Source organism: Pinus tabuliformis, chromosome 9 (genome assembly GCF_031772625.1).
Source record: "Pinus tabuliformis cultivar Carrire ecotype Pingquan chromosome 9, CPIR1, whole genome shotgun sequence".
In the NCBI taxonomy this organism is placed as follows: Eukaryota; Viridiplantae; Streptophyta; class Pinopsida; order Pinales; family Pinaceae; genus Pinus; species Pinus tabuliformis.
Genome location: NC_142307.1, coordinates 1,386,349,664 through 1,386,369,275, shown reverse-complemented (window position 1 = coordinate 1,386,369,275; position 19,612 = coordinate 1,386,349,664). Strand labels below are relative to the sequence as shown.

The 19,612-nt window shown below is 35.0% G+C and overlaps 1 pseudogene; it reads left to right on the top strand.

The window, feature by feature from the left end:
- The first annotated feature begins 716 nt into the window (after positions 1-716).
- LOC149153679 (small ribosomal subunit protein uS8 pseudogene) lies at positions 717-1,114 on the top strand (annotated as a pseudogene).
- The last annotated feature ends 18,498 nt before the right edge of the window (positions 1,115-19,612 follow it).

Below are 19,612 nucleotides of genomic sequence, written 5' to 3'. Positions count from 1 at the left end.
TAGTCTTGACACCCAAGATACTGCCGCACCTGCAAATGTATACAAATAACCTGTAGTGGACTTTCTAGTATCCATATCTCCAGCCATATCTGTATCTGTAAATCTTTCAAGCACAGTCTCATCATGACCAAAACATAAACAATAATGACTAGTACCCTTGAGATACCTTAAAATCCATTTTACTGCTTGCCAATGTTGTTTGCCTGGATTGGTAAGGAACCTACTCACTACTCCCACTGAATATGAAATGTCTGGTCGTGTGCATAGCATGGCATACATCAAACTGTCAATTGTTGAAGCATAAGGAGTTTTTCTCATCTCTTCTTTCTCCTTGTCATCACTAGGACATAATTCAGTACTTAGCTTGAAGTGGGTTGCAAGGGGTGTACCAACTGCCTTGGCATCCTTCATATTAAACCTGTCAAGCACCTTCTTGATATATTTTTCTTGTGACAGCCACAACCTTTTGTTTTTTCTGTCACACATAATCCGCATGCCCAATATTTGTTGTGCTGGTCCCAAATCCTTCATTGCAAATTTTGCTACCCAAATCTTTCTTCAACCTATTGATCTTATTCTTATCATGCCTAACAATCAACATGTCATCCACATATAACAATAATATGATATACTTTCCTTGATCATATCTCTTGACATAGACACAATGGTCAGCGTATATGACCAACAAGCAACGGGAGGAGATCTAGAAGGATTATATGAGTGACCATGGTGAGAATATTTTTTTGAACAATGCCCTTAGGAGCATGTATAATGCATAAAAGTGTGGGAAGAGGCAAGTGATGATCAGAGCATCATCAAAACTCATCATGTTTCTCCAAGTCGTGCAAAGCATGGTTATATTGGGGAGTTTGAGATAGCTAAAGATTGTAGAGAAGGGAAAATTGTTGTAGAAGTTAATGGAAGGTTCAAAAAATGTGAAGTTATTAGTCCTCGTTTTAATATCGGGGTGAAAGAAATTTAGCCATGGACCGCTCGCCTACTACCCTCTTGATAGTTTGGATTCATTGTTTTGACAACATATGTTAGCGTCATGAATCATGATGAAGCCAGGAGAAAGAATTCTGGCTGAAAAATTTTGGGTTTTTTGTATTAGAGGAAACTCATATATTTCTTCTACATGGAGCTTAGAGCTGGTTCATTAGGATTGTAGTTATTTTGGAGAGTTAATAAGTTTTGGATGATTTTTTAACATTTGTATTCAAATGGAGAATTAGACTCTTATATTTTTATGAAAAAAATTACAAAATACATCTTCCTCCTGTAACTAAATCTAAAATCGTAATTACTTAAAACAACAGACAATGGAATATTTAAATGATTGTTTCAAGATCCATCGTTCCTTATGCAACATTTCTTTTATATAATATCTATGCCTATCAAATTATAAAAAAATTATCTCCAACTTATTTATATTCATATATTTTTCCTATATTATTCTTAACAAACTTGCTTCAACTTGAGTATCACCTGGAAAGCAAGTTGTCGTTGAATGGAGAATTGATGGCATCTGACAAGGGATTAACAATGATTAATTTGTATAAAAAAATTTGACATTAGGAAATGAACATTTAAGATAGAACATAAAATTCTTGTCCCTGTGTTGATGATAAAAAGAGCATTACAGATTGGACACCAAATTCTTCAAGAAGAGCATTATAGATTTCATCATCATCACTACAATTAAATATCCATCGATTGGCCGGAAAAAGACACCACAGTGGCTAATTAGCATTGATGGAATTAAATACACAATGTACAAGAAGAACATTTCCCCATAGCGCCATGGATAAAGTTGTTTCTGCAATTTGGTTGTCTTCATTCACCTTTTTCTCTCTACCTACAAACAAACAGAACTTTCATGGCCACACCTCAAAATTTTTATCTCACATTTCTACTTCCTTAAATGCTTCGGGCAACCGACCTCTTCCGCCTCAGCCACATCTCTACATGACACCATTGATCTAAATTACCTTGTTTAGAAGCAAGTTTTTGTTGCTTAGTCATAATGGCAGATGCCCAGCGAAATATAGATAGCAAAAGAGAAAGGGCGAAAGCGATTTTTTTTTTTTTTGTTGCTTCCTTGCTTCAGATGGAGATAAACATGCTCGAATAACACTCAGTATTCAATCAGTATTTTCTCAATGCCATAACCTACGAGCCCAAATTTAAGAGCTTCATTCGTTTCCTAGAGCCCTCAATAGTAGAGATAAACACAGAGCAAATAAAATATTAAATAAACAAATTCATCAGGAATGAAGTAGAGGAAAGAAATAGGTTGTGAGGGGGGGAGTGTGTGATCTTCGTAGTAGTTTATGGGTAGTGTCCCCCAATTCAATCCCAAATTGTGTGTCGCTAGTACTAGTGATGCTTCGCCTGTAGAAATATTCTCGCGTATCAATGAACTGCAAGCATTATAATTGTTGTACGTCTTAGTAATCATAGAATTTACAGGGGAAGGGGCACCCAATGATTTTTCTTTAACACTTTCTCTTGTGATATAAGCACCCCGCACAAGTTTCAGAGCCATTAAAATACCCTGCCTTTTAGTTGCTTCAGATGAGACGAGGCAAAGACTCTTTCAGGTAATCTTATATAGTCCCATACATCAAAGGCTTGTGATGATTATTTAATTCAGAAAATGCTTTGTAAATAAAGTAATCAATGACAGGTTGAAGGGTTGTGTATTCTGCGTCTACCAGCAATGGAAGTCCCTCTACATCTTCTAAATCATGAACAAAAGCGGGAGCATTAATGGATCCATTTAGAGAATCTCGTTGAACTTTAGGAGTCGTTCTGCAACCAACGAAGAATATAGTAGGGTTTGTAAAGACAATTAAAGTTGTGTGGTCCATGGGACGGACTGTGAAGATCGAACCAACAAAAATTGCTCACCATCCACACTCACACAAACGAGGAGAAGCACAAAACCATTTCCACATGTAAGATTTTTACTAGATGGAGGACGACGAAAATGGAGTGCGGGGATTGGTTAGGGTGAAAAGTGTCTTCTCACCCCAAACCCACAGTGGAAACACTTTAGGTGTTAAAATACCAAAAGTGATTAGATCTTAATTTGATACAACAAATATTTTATTCATCTTATTTTATTATAAATAGAGTCAAACTTCTGATCTTGTGACATTTGAGTGTTCTCTACTACATTATAGCTTCATTATTTTTATTTTTATTTTAATGTTTTGTATTTTTTGATCATTCAACCATTTTTGGAGAGAGGGAGTCACTTCAACTACAGAAAATGATTACAGAAGAATCCTAACAAGGAGAAGATTCTCTTGAGCCATTATCATAGGGAATTTTTCAACAAGCGAGAATATTTTAATAAAAATGTGTTATCTTTGGTTAATGGAGTTGGCAATTATTATGTAATTTATATATGTGTTCTTCTTTCTAATTTTTTTTATTCTCTTATATAGGTTTTTTAATTATGCATAAAAATTTGGATTAGATGGATAAACTACATGATACTCTTAAGAATTAATTAAGGGAGAAGCACAAACCGTTAGAAGCACATATCAATCAAACTCGCAATATTATACAATATGATCAAGCAAAGTTTAAGGCATTGGTTGGAAAAAGTCTTGTTGAATTAAAACAAAAAATTTCCTCATTAGAAAAACTCCTACTTAATTTTTCTTTGTCAAAAAACATAACTAGTCCAGAACAAAATGTTTTTGAAACCTCCAATTCACATAGCTTGCCTCACATACCAAACTCCCAACTAAATATACCTAAGAGTCCGCCTAATACTCCAACACCTAATCACCTCACATATCAAACCCCAACTAAATGTACCTGAAAATCCACCTCGTCTTCAAAACCCACAATTAAATATACCTACACGTGGCATGATGATCCATAGTCAATACCAACCATGTAGCCAACCAATTTTCACATATCCTCCCCGAGCAAAACTAGAATCGTCAAAATTCGACAGGAATGAAAAACAAGGTGTGGCTTGGTTCAACAAGGTAGAAGAATACTTCTATATCTATGGAATTTACATTAACCATGAAAAGTTCAGATATACATCCATGCAACTAGAAAGTGTTGGCACTATGGCACAGGTATTGTCCTTGATGGCAAGACACTTGGCAAATCACTCAGATGATAGTTCAGGCTCACAGGCTCTCAGAATAAAAGAAAAGGAGGTATACGTAGGTTCCCGTTCACCAAGCCGCGTATACACGCGGATTCACAGACCAAAAGGTGCATATGTGTATACACGTACTTTCATACACAGAAAAGCACGTACAGTTTGAAAAACTTGGTTTTTGGTCCTTGGTATTTGGAGCTATGGTTTTGGACCATGGTATCTTGTCCGAAGTGTTGAACCCAGGTATTTGGACCCAAGTATTGGTTCTAAGTGGTTTTGGACCATGGTATTGAGTAAGGCCTAAGACTATAAAAGGGGAAGGAGATCATTAGGCAAAGGACTCAAGCATTGAATATCTTATGAAGAGCAAGATCTAAAATACTAGTCATTGGGTTATGGTGCATAGCTAGATCTGAATCAAGGAGGAACCTGAGCGCTAGAAGAAGGATAAGTTCTATTGATGGGTCAAGATCTTAAGGCTTGAAGAGAAGTATCTTTGTGTGATTTTGATCTGTTATATTTGGCACATGACTTGATCTATAAATCTGATGATCTGGGTATAATTTGATGTCTAAATAGTTGAAAAGGGTAAATTGTTTTTTATAGATCTATACGCAGGTTCAACATAGCAAAGGTGTGTATACACGTTGGTTTGGTAATTCAAAACTACGTATAAGCAGGTTTTCCTTAATATAACAGCGTATGCACGCAGTTTCTACATATTGAAGTAGCGCACGTCTCTTAAAATATGTTTTAGCTACTTTTGTTTACTGTTGCAGTGTTCTGGGTTCAGGATTGGTTTCTGGTTACTGTTACTGTATTCTAGTTACAGCATTCAGAGAAGTGATTGTTTGATTCAGTTTTGGTTGGTGCAAAGGAGATTGGTTGATGTAGATATATTTGATGTTTGATTGATGTTATTGATGGATCCAGTCTGAAAATTTATGAAACATGGTCCCTGGAAGAAAAGAGAAGGTTGTAGCCTTCTGCAGGTAGAAGCCTGCGTACTGGTATAAGACTGCACTAGTACAGAAACATTGTAAAAATAAGTTTCTAATTAAAAGAAGATAGAGACAAATTGCAGTAGGTGGTTTTCACCCACATTGGGTTTCCACCTTATATCTTGTGTTTATGTGTGTGATTTCCTGTACTGTTTGTTGCACTTGATTACTGTTTATGGTTCTGATACACAGATTAAGATCAGTTGACTAAATTAGAAGTCTGCAAGATATACACGATTTTCTCTAAACACAGTTGTGTATATACGCAGGTTTAATTAACAGAAGTATCGTATATCAATTTGTTTATGAAAATGAAAAATTGTTAAATACTGATTCACCACCCCCCTCAGTATTATTTCAAACAATTGGTATCAGAGCAGGTCCTTTAGAAGAAGCTTGATCGCTTGATGGAAGATCTATCATCATGAGCAACTACAAAAAAGAGGCATCCATCAGGCCCCCAATTTTTGATGGGAGTAACTTCGTCTATTGGAAGGTAAGAACCACAGCCTATCTTCAATCTCTTGGAACAGAAGTTTGGGATATCGTGGAAGGAGAATACACATTTCCAGCAGCAACTCCTACAGATACGGCAGGTAAAAAGCAGTATAAAACAAATGCAAAGGCTGTCAATACTCTATTGGGGAGTCTATCACAATCAGAATTCGTCAAGGTTATGCAGCTCAAAACCACCAAAGAAATATGGGACAAGATCATTCTAAGCTATGAAGGAGATGATCAGGTAAAACGTGCAAAACTGCAATCTCTTAGAATTCAATATGAAACTCTCAAAATGCACAATGATGAAAGTGTAGCTAATTATTTCCTACACATAGATAAGATTGTTAATCGCATGAAAAACTTGGGTGAAGAGATAAAAGAAGTTACTTTAGTTGAAAAGGTTCTAAGATCCTTGTCTTCTAAGTTTGAATCAAAAGTTTCTACCATAGAAGAAAAGCAGAATCTTCAAAGTATTACTATGTCACAGCTGCACAGAATCATAACTGCTTTCGAAATGAGAAAAGGGGTCCATAAAACATGAGAGAAGCCACATTCAAAGCTTCAGGAAAAGGATAATACAATGAGTCAGGGCATACGTCAAAAGGAGAGGAAGAATCAAACTTTGTCAAGAACCTTCAACAGGGTTTTGGAAGATTTAGAGGTAAGCTACCTTTCAAATTCTTTGCTTGTGGAAGAGTCAGTCACTATGCAGCCAAATGTCCTCATAAAGATAAGCTTGATAAAGGTAAGGAACCAGTTAAATGGAACAGAAAATAGAACGTAAGTAAGAAGAGTTATTATACACATGAAGACAGCAATGGACTTTCAAATAGTGATGAAGATGAACATGGTAATGATTATATACTTTTGATGGCTTTTGAAGATGATGATTTCTTGGATGCTATAGATGAAGATGATCTCTATGAAGAAATTTCTAAACTTAAAATCTGTTTAGAAGAAAAGAGTATGATCATAGATACTCTCACATTCCAACTTGCTGAAAGAGAAAAACACAATGAAAAGTTAGAATGTGAAATTGTGGGACTTAGAAAAGATATTGAGAAAACAAAAGCTCTTAATCTTAGATTTGCTAAAGGATCTAAAACTTTAGATGAGATTATCAAAGTGCAAAGTTCTCCACTAATCAAGACAGGTCTTAGATATACTGAAGAAGCATCTCAAGCACAGAAGCCATCCACCTCCAAAAGTTATCTTGATGCAGCAAGGAGAAGTGAACAGGTTGACAATCGTCAGCAAAGGCATAAAGCAAATCACCAAGTAAATCAAGGTCAATCTACTTCAAGGATGAACAAAGATCACCAAGTAAATCAAGGTCAATCTACTTCAAGGATGAACAGAAGCTACAACCAACCGTAGGTAAATCATTCTCAATTTGCCTCAAGAATGAATGTCAATAGAAACTATAATCACTTGGTCGGTAGATTTGATAATCGCAGGAATTTCTTTAATGGCCAATGTTTTTCATGTCATAACTTTGGACACAAAGCTGCTCAATGTGTTGCCTACAAGACCATCATGACTCAAGAAGCACGAAATCAAAGGAGCGTGACTGAGATCATGAAGAGGACCTACAATAACTTTTCTGCTCTTGGAAATGAAATAGAATGCTCTATTTGTAACAACTTCGGTCATGAAGATTCTGAATGTAGGAGTAAGTTTTGGCAAACATCTCAGAAGGAGCAAGCTTCATTGGGTCCCAAAACATGGAGAAAGATAGAACCGCAACCAGAAAGATGTGGTATATCCTTATATGCGGAAGGACAGGAAAATCAGTGGTACATCAACAGTGGATGCTCGAAACATATGACAGGTGATAAAGAAAAACTTCAGTCATATAGTGCCTTAGAAAAGGAAAGGAAGGTCTCATTTGGAAATAACACCCCTGCACTCATAAAAGGTAAAGGCTCTGTTCTTTTGAAAGAAAAAGTCAAAGCTGGAAATGTTATGTATGTTGATGGTTTAAAGCATAATCTATTGAGTGTTAGTCAAATGTGTGATCAAGGAAATGAGGTAGTTTTTCGATCAAATGGATGTATTGTTCGTGAGCTTGATACAGGAGAAACAGTGATCAAAGGCATAAGAACTCCAAATAATTTATACATACTCAAGGGAGAACAACAACAATGCTATCTGAGCAAAAATGATGAACATTGGCTATGGCACAGAAGATTGGGGCATATAAGCTTCCCTCAGATAAGAAAAGCATGCAAATATTAGGCTGTTCACGATCTTCCTGACATTAGAATTCCAGACAATACAATATGCAAATCATGTCAGTTTGGTAAGCAAACCAGAACACATTTCCCTGAGAAGGAAGGATCAGCTAGTAAGGCACTTGAACTTGTCCATACTGATTTATGTGGTCCATCAAGGAAAAAGTCACCGCGTGGAGAAGAATACTTTATATTGTTCATTGACGACTTTTCCGGGATGTGTTGGATAGGACTGCTAAAGCATAAAGACGAAGCTTTCGAAAAGTTCAAAGATTTCAAAGCCTTGGTTGAAAATGAATCAGATCGCAAAATCAAATGCCTCAGGTCTGATCGAGGAGGGGAATTTACCTCGGATGAAAATTTTGTCTTTTGTGAAGAACATGGAATAAGAAGGGAATTATCTACTACAAGGACTCCTAAGCAAAATGGAGTGGTGGAAAGGATGAATAAAATAGTTCAAAAAATGGCTTGTGCTATGCTTGATGAGTTTGAAACTCCTGCAACCTTCTGGGGTGAAGCTGCATTTACTGACGTTACTATTCTCAACAAAAAAAACGTCTGAGTAAATAGCACTCAAACTCCTCATGAACTTTGGTATGGTAAGACTCCTACTCTAAAATACTTCAAAGTTTTTGGAAGCAAATATTACATCAAAAGGACTGATGAAAAGCTTGGCAAGTTTGAACCTAGAGAAAATGAAGGCATTCTCCTTGGTTACTCTTCCTGAAGTAAAGGATATAAGTGTTACAATAAAAGACTAGGAAAAAATGTTGAAAGTATTGATGTGGTGGTTGATGAAGCAGGCGACAATCTAAAGCAGATAAAAACCGAAGATTATGAAGATGAGGAGGACTATCCTTCAACATCAGATCAGATTAATGCTCAAGAAGAAACTTATGAGGCACCAGAAGAATAGATAAGAGTAGAAGAAAAGACTCCATCCAGGTATGTCCAGAAGAACCATCCAGAGACTCAAATTTTGGGGCAAAAAGAGGCAGGTGTATAAAGAAGAAGAAATATTACAAAAGCTTCAAGCTATCTAGCATTTCTCTCCTCTATCGAACCACGAAATATAAGTGAATCATGCAAAGATGAATGCTGGGTCAAGGCCATGAATGAGGAACTTGAGTAGATTGAAAAGAATAACACTTGGGAATTGGTTCCTAGACCTAATGATAAGAATGTCATAGGGACCAAATGGATATTCAAAAACAAGCTGAATGAAAATGGAGATGTTATTAGAAACAAGGCTAGACTTGTTTGTAAAGGGTATGCTCAACAAGAAGGTATAGACTTTGAAGAAACTTTTGCACTAGTTGCTAGACTTGAAGCCATAAGAATGTTCCTTGCTCTTTCTAGCTTTCAGAAGTTCAAAATATATCAAATGGATGTGAAATCTTCCTTTCTAAATGGAGACTTAGAAGAAGAAATGTATATTGAGCAACCAGATGGATTCATCCTTGGAAATGATCCAAGACTTGTATGCAGACTCAGAAAGGCTCTCTATGGTCTTAAATAGGCTCCAAGGGCTTGGTATTATCGTCTGGACAAATATCTCCATCAACAAGGTTTTTCAAAAGGATCAGCAAATATCAATCTATATATAAAGATTGACAATGATAAATTGCTAGTACTTGTTGTGTATGTTGATGATATCATCTTTGGTAGCAATGAAGAAGCCATGAGTCAAAACTTTGCTTTGGTGATGCAAAAAGAATTTGAAATGTCCCTACTTGGTGAGCTCACATATTTTCTTGGTTTACAAGTCCAACAAAACAAAGAGGATATCTTTCTATCGCAAGCCAAATACCTCAAGTAGATCTTAAAGAAATATGGCATGGAAGATTCGAAACCAGTATGTACCCCTATGGTAACAAGATGCAGCCTCAGCGCAAATGATGAATCAGCAACAGTACATCAACCAACCTATAGATCCATGATTGATAGTCTGATCTATCTGACAGGTACCCAACCAGACATCATGCATGTAGTGGGAATAGTTGGAAGATTCTAGTCTAATCCAAAAGAAGCACACCTTCAGGCAGTTAAAAGGATTTTCAAATATCTTCAAGGAACACAAAACTATGGCTTATGGTATCCTAGAGATACAGATCTCACACTTCATGCATATACAGATGCAGATTGGGCAGGAAGTGTGGATGACAGAAAAAGCACTAGTGGTGGTGCATTCTTTATGGGTTCCAAATTAGTATCTTGGTTCAGTAAGAAACAAAGTTCAATTGCATTATCTACAGCTGAAGCAGAATATGTGGCTACTGCATCTTGCTGCACACAACTCCTTTGGATGATGCAAACATTGCAAGACATTCAAATCACTTGTACTCCACCTATCTCCATTTTATGTGATAATACAAGTGCAATTAGTATTTCAAAGAATCCACTCATGCATTCAAAGACCAAGCACATACCTATCAAATATAATTTTCTCTGGGAAAAAGTGCTTGAACAAAAGGTCAAATTGGAGTATGTTCCCTCCAAGGAATAGGTTGCTGATATATTCACCAAACCACTGCCCAGGGAGACATTTGAATACCTCAGACAGAAGCTGGGAGTAGTTGATGCATCATCTTGCTATTGACACTTATCTGTTTCAGAGAAAAGTGGTTGTACACGAGTTTCATGAAGAGCATCCGCGTACATACGCCTGTTTCTGTGGATATAGTCGCGTATATGTTGGTTTGAAGAAAAACAGTGGGCCAGACTTAGGATGAAAAGAGTCTGATATGGGTCTGACAGAGACCATTTGGCACAGGTTCAGGGGGAGCATATACTTCTAATAATGCATTGTTGGCATTATCTTAGAAGATCTTGGTACAACTTCACAATTGTTTTTGATTCAGGTAGAACAGGTGCAGAGGGAGATCATGGGTGTTGGTCTGGATGATGATTGACAGATGTTGCTGTTGACTATCATAGTCTTGTCTATGTCATGTAATTCTTTTATTATCAAGGTCATGTAACGGTCTATTTTGGTTTCCCCACTATGCCTGGGATGGATGATATAATGTTCTTATTTTATCATGTGTAAACTTTTGGTATATCCCCACTTGGTTAGGTGGATGAGTTAATATTGGTATATCTCCGCTTGGTTAGGATATGGATGTATGTATGATTCTTTGGTGATAGGAAGGTCATTTATGATTTATAGAGTCATGTTCTTTCTTGTAGAACATCTTTCTGCAAACCTTGTCTACAGTCAGGGGGAGTATGGACAGCGCAACAAAGCAGAGTTTTCAACATGAACTCAGGGGGAGCATAACCCTTTGCCCTTGATGACAAAGAGGTAGAATGACTTTGAGTTACTTGGGGTTGCCATCAAGTCCAATGGGGGAGATTGTTGGCATTATGACACAGGATTGGCACTATGGCACAGGTATTGTCCTTAATGGCAACTCACTCGGAAAATCACTCAGATGACAGTTCAGGCTCACAAGCTCTCAGAATAAAAGAAAAGGAGGTATACGCAGGTTCCCATTAACCAAGCCGCATGTACACGCGGATTCACGGACCAAAAGGCATGTATGCCTATACATGCACAGAAAAGCACGTACAGTTTGGAAAACATGGTTTTTGGTCCTTGGTATTTGGACCTATGGTTTTGGACCATGGTATCTCATCTGAAGTGTTGAACCCAGGTATTTGGACCCAGGTATTGGTTCTAAGTGGTTTTGGACCATGGTATTGAGTAAGGCCTAAGACTATAAAAGGGGAAGGAGATCATTAGGCAAAGGACTTAAGCATTGAATATCTTATGAAGAGCAAGATCTAAAATACTAGTCATTGGGTTATGGTGCATAGCTGGATCTGAATCAAGGAGGAACCTGAGCGCTAGAAGAAGGATAAGTTCTATTGATGGGTCAAGATCTTAAGGCTTGAAGAGAAGTATCTTTGTGTGATTTTGATCTGTTATATTTGGCGCATGACTTGATCTATAAATCTGATGATCTGGGTATAATTTGATGTCTGAATAGTTGAAAAGGGTAAATTGTTTTTTATAGATCTGTACGCAGTTCAACACAGAAAAGGTGTGTATACACGCTGGTTTGGTAATTCAAAACTATGTATACACAGGTTTGCCTTAATATAACAGTGTATGCACGCAGTTTCTACATATTGAAGTAGCGCACGTCTCTTAAAATATGTTTTAGCTACTTTTGTTTACTGTTGCAGTGTTCTGGGTTCAGAATTGGTTTCTAGTTACTGTTACTGTATTATGGTTATAGTGTTAAGAGAAGTGATTGTTTGATTCAGTTTTGGTTGGTGCAAATGATATTGGTTGATGCAGATATATTTGATGTTTGATTGATATTATTGATGGATCCAGTCTGAAAATTTATGAAACGTGGTCCCTGGAAGAAAAGAGAAGGTTGTAGCCTTCTGCAGGTAGAAGCCTACATACTGGTATAAGAGTGCACAGTACAAAAATATTGTAAAAAGAAGTTTCTAATTAAAATAAGATAGAGACAAATTGTAGCTGGTGGTTTTCACCCACATTGGGTTTCCACCTTATATCTTGTGTTCATGTGTGTGATTGCCTGTACTGTTTACTGCACTTGATTACTGTTTATGGTTTTGATACATAGATTAAGATCAGCTAACTAAATTAGAAGTTTACAAGATATACACGGTTTTCTCTAAACACAGTTGCGTATATACACAGGTTTAATTAACAAAAGTAGCGTATATCAATTTGTTTATGAAAATGAAAAATTGTTAAATACTGATTCACCCCCCCCCCCCAGTATTATTTCCAACAGAAAGAGATTAATACAACTAGTACATGTGGTGGAAAAAATTAGCATATGAAATAAGTTGGAAGAAATTTAAGGTTGAGTTCTTTAAATGATTTCACGGCATCAAATAAAAGGACTTTTTTCACATAACTGACCATGTTGCAAAAACAAGGAAATCTGGATGAATTCACACATGAATGGGAAGCACTGGATAAAACAATACTTGGATTATCAATAAAACATTTAGTTTGACCTTATATTTACCATACTAATACCACATATCCAAAACGAGCTAAAGTTGCATGATATTACAATTATGGAAGATGCATTTTGTAAATAAAAATTTGTAGAGAATAAATCTAAAAGATTATTATTACCAAAATTTGATATGACCTATTCACGACAAAAAAATGAAATTTTTGGTTCTATGGAGACAAATGGACATCACAATTGCATGGCCCAAAAATCTTATAGATATGAAGTTGAAAAAGAGTCTAACTCTTCTAGTAGTAACTCTGAGAAGGCAATGAAAAATAAATAAAACATGTGTTGCAAAGGTGGATAAAAATGGGCCAAAGTCCATAAATGTGCAACTGATCACAAATATCAATGTAAGATTATAGATGAGAAGGAAGTGCAAGTTGTCACTAGAGAAGACATAATGGACACTGATGAATATGAAAACTCTCTAAAAATGGCATTAGCATCAATCACATGAATAATACAAACTCCTAAGGTACATAATTCAAAGCTATTATTACAAGGAGAAGACACCCAACCCCCTATAATTCGATATAATCCACCTCATTTAGGAAAGAAGAGTATTATCCACACCAGTTTGATTTTTTACTGAAAAATGAAACTAAATATGTTAAATCTCAAAGGAAGCATAAAAGGAAAAGAAATCACAATATTAGTAGATTCAGGGAATAGTCACAATTTTGTGGATATTTCTCTTGCAAGACAACTTAATCTCTTTGTTACCCATCCAAGGGCCTCACTGTTAAGGTTGTTAATGGGAAAAATTTGAAGGAAGTAGAAAAATGTGAGAAGTTTTCAATTAAAATACAAGAATTGGAACTACAAATATGATTCTATGCTCTACCACTTGAAGAAATGGATATGATGTTAAGTGTGGCATGGACGATACAATTGGAAGTTATACTACAAACCTTGAAGAATGATTCATGGAATTTGATTGGAAAGGTAAACACTATAAATTATATGGTGTTGAAGCTTCCAATCTCAAAATAAGATGCAACGATATACAAAAACCTCACCAAACATTTGAAGCATGAACAATGTCAAAACTAGATAGAAGTCATCCATAGAAACATCCTCAACTAGAAAGAATATTGTTTATTATGCTTTTAGGAAACAAAATTTCTTAAATAGGGTGGAAATGTTATAAACATAACAAATGATAATTAATTAATTAGTGAAGAGACATGTCTTTTTGTAAAGGCACCTCGCCTAGACATTTATATTCAGGGCCCTATTGTAATATTCAACATTCAACTATTCAATTTCTTATATATATATATATATATATATATATATATATATATATATATATATATATACGCGTAATAAAAAAACATTATATATATATTGCAATGTACATAAATGAGCTACTAATAATAGAGAACAATGAAAACTATATTGCATCCATAAAGAAAAAATTAAAGAAGGGATTTGAGATGATAGATTTGGGGCATCTTCACTACAACTAAGGCATTGAAGTGACTCAACATCCAAATACATATTCGTCTCCCAAAAGAAATACATTTGAAAATTTTTGAACAAGTTTAGCGACTAAATTCAATCCTATTTCTACTCTAATAAAAAAAAAATTGAAGTTCACATCAAAATAATGGAATGAATATGAAGATGAAATCAAGTGCAAACAACTTGTGTGAAGTTTTATCTACCTCACCACTACCAAACCAAATATTTCATTTGTTGTTGGATTTTTTTTGGGTTTATGCAAAAACCTTGTGAAGGACTTTGGTCTACTACGAAAAGAATTCTATAGTACTTGAAAGGGACTCGAGACTTTGGACTCAAATATTCACAGGTGGATGACTTCAGTTTGATTTCATATTTGATTCATATTTTGGCAAAGACAAAACAAATGGTGTGTCAACTTTAAGCTATCTCATTGTTGTGTCATGAAAATTATCATTATTTCACATCCTTTTACCATCTTTTCACAACCTATCTCTTAATTTTTAATTCATTTCCATCTTCCCATAACCTAAGTGTTTTACACCATTTTATGCTTATATGTGGGATTAGGCTCAATATTTTCCAATGCATTTATTTTAGTATTTTAAGAGAATTTATGATTAATGTTAGAAAAATTGCATGTCTTTACTTATCTTTGAAATTTAGAAGAATTTGATGGTGGTTATATCTATATTTGGAGATTCCAACAAAGCACATTTTTACCACTTAGTTTCAGATTAGAATTTCATCTTTAATCATTAAAGATTTGCCATGGATTTGGGATCATGATCAACCATCCAAGATATGGAAAATATCTGGAAGCTTCTGAAGAGATTAGTTAAGAGTTGTTAGAAAATATCTTGGAGATATTCATGAGAAGATATTTATAAATATTTAGAGACATTTACTTGCTAATCATTAGAAAATGGTTGTAACCGCATGAGAGATATGTGGATTTGAATTTATTATTGTTTATCTTAGTTCCAAAGAAAGTTTTTATATAAATACGTATGCTTTTTGCATTCCAAAGAGAAGTGTCTTGGAGCATATGTCCAACTTATGATGGGATAAAATATATTTTCTTAATATTTTCTTTCACATAGATTGCCATTCTTCAATTTTATATGTACCATGTTCTGATTTAGTTTATGATATTATAGAGTAGTTTGTTTCCTTGTTCTTGGGAGAATTGAGCTCACTATAGATAGATCATGGTTATCTTTTATTTCATATGTTTATATTTAATTTTGCAAATAGTCTTTTTATTTTGCAAGTTAAATTAGTTTTCTTTTATCAAAGCCTGCAAACAATAGGAGCAATGGTTAATGGAAAATGATGCAAGGAGATAACTTAATGACAATCAGATCCCTTTTGAATAACACAATAGATGCTAGGTACATTAACATTGCTAGGATTGGTTAAGTTTGTTTTCAATTCATGAAGTGTAATGTGTTTTATTTATGCAAGTGTGCTTTAGTTTATCAAAGCTCACTAACAACAAGAGAAATGGTTAATGGAAAATGATGCAAGGAGATAACTTAGTGACCAGAAGATCCTTATTTAATAACATGATATATTCTAAATACATTAACATTGCCAAGATTAATTGAGCTTGATTTTTATTAATGAAGTGTGTTGTGTTTCATGTATGCTATTGATTTCTTAAAGTAGGATAAGCATTGAGAATTCTAGTTAATCTTACTACAAATAATCTAATTTTGCACATACAGTGTTTTCATTTCACAAGTTTACGAACTCCAAATTTATAAAAAAATGCTATACAATTTATGAAAATAAATTACCTGGCAGTCATGAGTCTTGTATTAGCATTTGTCTTCTATAGTTCATGCAAATAGCCAGTTCTAATAGATTCCACAATAGAGGTAGAATATGTGATAGATGTAGAAGCAACAAAGGATATTGTGAGGCTCAAGAAAATACTTGAATTATTTATAGGGGAAACAAGTGAATTCCATTCCTCTTCTGGCTAAAAATACTTCTACAATCAAGTAGGCCAAGAATCGTAGATCCCATGATCGAATCAAACACATCAACACAAAGTGTCATTTGATTTGATATCATGTATAAGCAAGAATATTAATTCAAGACATTGTTCCACAAATGAGAAAATTAAAGACATCTTCACCAAAGCACTTGAAAGATAAAAGATTGAAAAAATTAGAATGATGCATAATCTCACAAACACCCCTTCATCTTAAAAAAGCGAATGTTGGACATAATCCTTTGGTATTTTTGTTTTGTAAATAAATAAATTTAGAAGAATGAAAATATGAAGGGATCCTTAGAAAATGAAACAAAGTGTCACCTATCTGTATAAATTTAATTGCATCTTAATGGAGATTATAATGTGGAGTCACTCACTCATTTCCTAACAATGAAAACCATGTAACGTTGCAAAGTAATCACATCTCAGCATAACAATTATAGAATTCAAGTAAATCTAATTTCATAAGTTCCATAAGCAACATTTCAATTATAAGTTTTTACTTTTGTGTTATTTCCACTATCATGTATAACTTGCTTTATGTTATTTTTAATGTTGTTCGAAAGAGTAAGAGGCAAAACATAATATACCAAAGCAAGAAACATTATTATCTAATTTTCATTTTTTTTTAAACATATATCACTAATGAATAATGTACATACCATAATATGATAAATATTAGAAATTTTCAAGCTTTATTATGCAAATCATGCATTTATGTGCCACCAAAATCACCTTTTTTGTTAATATATTATTTATGTAAAAATTAAAATTAATAGGATTTGTTTATATGAAAACCATGTAATATAGCCCCAAGGGATAGCTCAGTTGATCAAGTTCCTATTGCTAAGTACCTTGCCAATTGGGAGGTCATGGGGTTAAATATCCTCGACGCCCTTGGGGTTAGGCCCAACTAGATAGTTCAGCGAATAGATCCCTTTGGTTTGATTTTCCTAGATTATTACCCGTGAATGTAGCAGCCACTCAGTGACTGTGAACCACAATAGAAAAAATAAAAAGACAACCATGTAACATTTGCAAAGTGAACACATCTCAACATAAAATTATACAAATCAATTAAAACTTATGTCAACAAGTTCTACAAATAACATTTCAAATATAACTTTTTACTACTTCTTGTTCTTTCCAAGATCATATATTACTCTCTATGATATTGTAAATGTTGCTTGGAAGAGTAAGAGGTATAAACATAATATAACAACAAAAGAAGCATTAATGTCTTATTTTCCTTAAACATAGACATATATTGCTAACAAATAATGTGTATATCCTACGATGGTAAATATTATAAAATTTCAAACCTTAAGAAAAGGTATGCAAACCATGGATTTGTTCTCCACCAAAGTCTGGTTAATATATTATTTATGTATAAAGTAATACTAATGGGATTTATTTCGATGATAACCATGTAACACCACAAATTAATCACATCCCAAATTAATTATACAATTCAAGTAAATTTAATTTCAACAAGTTCTACCAGTAACATCTCAATTATAAGTTTTTACTACCATGTGTTCTCTTTAGGATCATATATAACTTGTTTTTTGTTACTACCAATGTTGTTTGCAAGAGTAAGAGATAGAACACAGTATTCTTTGACAATGCAATTGCTAAGGTGTTGTCACAGAAAATAGTTATCACTCCCTCTTGGTCATGACGAAGATCCCTCAACATCCTTCTCATCCAAATTGCCTGACAGGTTGTCGCTGTTGCTACGACATATTCAACTTCTACTATTGACAGTGACACTATTGGCTGCTTCTTGGAGGCCCATGAAATGACTCCAAAACCCAAATGAAAAACATATCCTGACGTGCTCTTTTTGTCATCGACACTACCTTCCCAATCACTGTCAGTGTAACCAACTAGCTTGAAATCACTTGTTGTTGTGTACAAAATGCCATATTGTTTTGTCCCATTGACATACTTGAGAATCCATTTCGTTGCTTGCCAATGTGTCGCCTTGGGTGTCTCCATGAACCTTGACACCAAACCTATTACATACATTATATCCAGCATAGTGGCGGTCAAATACATCAAGCTGCCGATCATGCTTTTGTATAATATTGGATTGACATTGTTGCTGTAATCTTCTTTGCTCAACTTCAACCCTATGACAGTTGGAGTTGGTGTGGACTTGCTGTTCTGCATTTTAAACCTCTCCAAAATTTATGCCACATACTTTGCTCGAGAGATAAAAATTCCATTTTCTGTTTGCTTCACTTCTATGCCCAAAAAATATCTTAACAATCCAAAGTCAGTCATTTCAAATTCACTCTTCATGACTTGTTTGAAATCAGCGATGAGGAAATCATCACTGCCTGTAAAAATAAAATCATCTACATATAAGACGACAATGAGAATCTTACCTTCGCTCTCTTTGATGTAGAGAGTAGGCTCACTGTCACATTTGTCGAAACCATTGTCCAACAAGTAAGCATCTATCTTGTTGTAGCATGGGCGCGATGCTTTCTTCAACCCATAAAGAACTTTCCAGAACCGATATACTTTGTCTTCTTGGCCTTCAATCTCATAACTAGGCGGTTGCGCGACATACACTTCCTCTTTCAACACTCCATTCAAGAACGCTGATTTTACGTCCATTTGATACACTCTCCATTTGTGTTGCCTAGCAATTGCCACAACTGCGTGCACTGTCTCCATCCGCACGACTAGCGCGAATGTCTCCGCGTAATCTCTTCCATGCTACTGCTTGTATCCTTTGACAAATAGCCTTGCTTTGTGCCTTTCAATCTTTCCTTCAATGTTTATTTGGTCTTATAGACCCACTTCACTCCAATAACATGTTTTCCTTTTGGAAGGCTCACTAACTCCCATGTGTCATTCCTTTCTATTGCTTCTATTTCTTCCTCCATTACCGCAACCCATTTTTCTTCTTTGACTGCATCTTCAAAGTGGATTAGGTCATCTACATGACAAAATAATGCAAATAAGGAATTTAGACCAATGCTACTATCAACTTCATCTTGTTCATAAATTTCATTTAAATTTCTGAATTTTGGTCTTCTTGTGCTTGCTGAAGAAGGGCTTGATATGTCACTTGGTGTTGCGCTTTGTGGTGTGCTTGGAGAAGCACTTGCTTGGCTGCGCGAAATTGTCATATTATTTGTTGATGGCATTGCTTGTTGCCTGCTTTGTTCCGCTTCAATAGGAGTAGAGGGAGTCACCGTTGAGGAATTACTTGCTTTCGGAAGAAATCAAATAAGAGA